The sequence below is a fragment of the Plectropomus leopardus genome, unplaced genomic scaffold (assembly GCF_008729295.1).
Source record: "Plectropomus leopardus isolate mb unplaced genomic scaffold, YSFRI_Pleo_2.0 unplaced_scaffold10351, whole genome shotgun sequence".
Lineage (NCBI taxonomy): Eukaryota > Metazoa > Chordata > Actinopteri > Perciformes > Serranidae > Plectropomus > Plectropomus leopardus.
Window position 1 is genome coordinate 1 of NW_024610898.1, and position 2621 is coordinate 2621.

Sequence of the window (2621 nt, forward strand, 5' to 3'; positions counted from 1 at the left end):
CCCCCACCCCGACCCCCCACCCCCACCCCACACACACACACTCACCCTGTGTAAGCAGGAGTCCATGGTGTTCACCCAGAGCGGCCTGCAGAACAGGCCTGGACAGCAGCACTCTCTCTGGACAGAGCTGTGCACTGGGGCCCTTTGACTGCCAGAAGTGGAGCAGACCTCGCTCTGGAGGTGTGGGGCCCTGCTCATCTGCAGGGCTGCAATAAAGCATGCAACTGAATCACCAACATCAGCCTGAGTGCGGGCCTTAAATTTATATATAACCTGATCTCAAATCCAAACCAGCTGAGCACAAGCCAGGTCCTGAATCGCTTTCTAATCTTTAATTCATTGTAGTTAAGACACAGATGCAAGTTCTCTGAAAGGTGATTTGTCCACCACTACTTGTTTGTTCAGCACCCTCAGGCCCTTAAATGTTTGAGGGAGGAGAACAACATCTGTAAGTATCTCACTCACACTTATCTGGCCAAAAATATATTTCAGAACTGCAATGCAGAGGCACAAACACTGGCCAGACACTCTTTAGATGAAGGTCTCATTGCTGCAGGTCTTGGCAACTGCCAGTCGAGGAGCTCAGCTTACTCCAAGTCACTGATAAACAGGGCTGGAAACTAACTTTTTTTTGCCCACCTGCCATCGGTGTTGTCGCTGCAGAGTGTAGGAAATCTAGTTGCCATTTCACAAATTATTTCTTAATTTAACTAGTTTCTCACATTTAAGCACTTTGAACTGAAGTAATGGTCCGAAAGATGATATATGCACTAATTAAATCTAAACTGACTGTTAGATTGAGAGGTCAGTCTCATCTCACATAAAGTCCATATCACATCTAAAGGTAGGGGTGGTGATCTGGCTTTGGTATTCCACATGTTTCCAGTGAAGGTAACTGGAGAAATATAATCAGGACAGGGACAGCTCAAACAATGTGTGTGTGTGTGTGTGTGTGTGTGTGTGTGTCGGTGTCTGTGTGCATGCATGTGCATTTGTGTACCTCTCCTCTCTGTTCTCCATCACTTCAGACTCTCCATTCCACAGGACAGTGAAGGCATCTTTATTAATATGTTTCTCGTCTTCTGTTCACTCCCAACAGTAAATCATTTTTCGTGAACAAAGAGAATCCTCTGTCCTGTTTTGTCACTTTTTTTGTTCATCTGACTTCAGGTGACTGTTTTTTGTAAAACACCTGTTTGTCAAAAAAAAGGAAAAAACAACAACAAAAATACAGTTTTTAAGTGTGGCATGTACAACATAGACAGGTCTCAGGATCAGAAAAATATTCATCACATTCACAATTGTCAATGCAATTTCAAGCAACACAGCAGTGACTGTTCTTATACTTTACAATAAGATTTGCCATTGATTTGCAACCATCCAGAGAGGAAAAGCTTTCATTAAATTTGAGTGTGCAAAGAAAACCAACTCTTATCTCTTGAACTTGCTTGACACTGGTAAATCATCAACACGAATACTTAATCACCTTATCATTAATATATCAATACATGTATATGGACATACATGTCAGTTAATATGATTTTAGCATCTTGTTTATCAAAGTTATCTTAACTTGTAGTGCATTTATCAGCTTTTTCAGAGGCTTTCAGCTGCATTTTATAGTCCTCATCAATTTGCTCAGAAACCTTGAGTCCAAATTGTTTTGTCATATGTTCAAATTCAAGACTGAACTTTCACTTTTTTGTGATTTTCTGTCAATCAGAGCTAGCTAATTTGTAATGTTTTCACGGGGAGAAAGGGTGGTTTCCTCTGATCATCAGCTACTGGATTCCTCTGGTCTGTGATGACATGCTGACAAGTCACAACAACTCAGTACCCAGTAAACTATTTGAGATTCGTGTCATTGCTGCTCCACGCTGCTTATATGCTTTACAGTCACTAAATCTGCTGAAACACATCACATCAACACAGAGCTCATCATCACACACGCGTTAAAGCCACTTACGTTGCGTTCACAGAGATTAAGTTAGCTAACGTTAACAGACAGCGGGCATGTTCTGTCACCGACTGGAAACAGAGACTCACGTTAATTACCTTGCCAGGAAAACATTTGTCAGCATTTTTACCGATAGCGAATTTTGCCCCCCTCTGAAAAGAGGCATGAAGGTCGTGTATTATCAATTTGTGGTGGTTGAGCTAATAAACTAAAGTTGGTTAGCTTAATGCTACAGCTGCTAAAGAAGCTAACTAAACTCACCAACAACTGCCAGTTGGAATCCGGGAGATCGTCGCGGAGATTTGAGAGGAGGAAACTTTGAATGAGTCCGGATAACTGTATGAAGCTGTCACGGCAGAAACACTGAGCTATGACATTTCTGAATATTTCAATCAGTGCAGCGCAGTGGAAGCAGAAGTTGTGTGTGACACTTCTGTGTTGTTGGGAGCCACCTCTCTGATGGCAGCCGGGCAGGGACAAACACTACGGCTGTGCCACACCTGTTGCTGCTGCGGTGTGTCAGAGAGGCGAGAGTGAAACAAGAGTTTTCACTCTGTCTCTGTTTCCAGTGCTGGACTCTGACTGTCAGCATGTGTAGACTACATGACGTCCTTGAAAAAATATTTAAGTAAAAGATAAGTTCAGAAATGTACAGTACCGTGCA

General features: G+C 42.6%; 1 long non-coding RNA gene across 1 annotated transcript; it reads right to left on the reverse strand.

Annotated features, from left to right (window-relative positions):
* Positions 1 to 68: 68 nt before the first annotated feature.
* LOC121963195 lies at positions 69 to 2399 on the reverse strand. Its single transcript, XR_006107206.1, has 3 exons — positions 2219 to 2399; positions 1001 to 1192; positions 69 to 206 (listed from the first exon to the last, which is right to left on the reverse strand). It is a non-coding gene; the product is annotated as an uncharacterized LOC121963195 (long non-coding RNA).
* Positions 2400 to 2621: the final 222 nt, after the last annotated feature.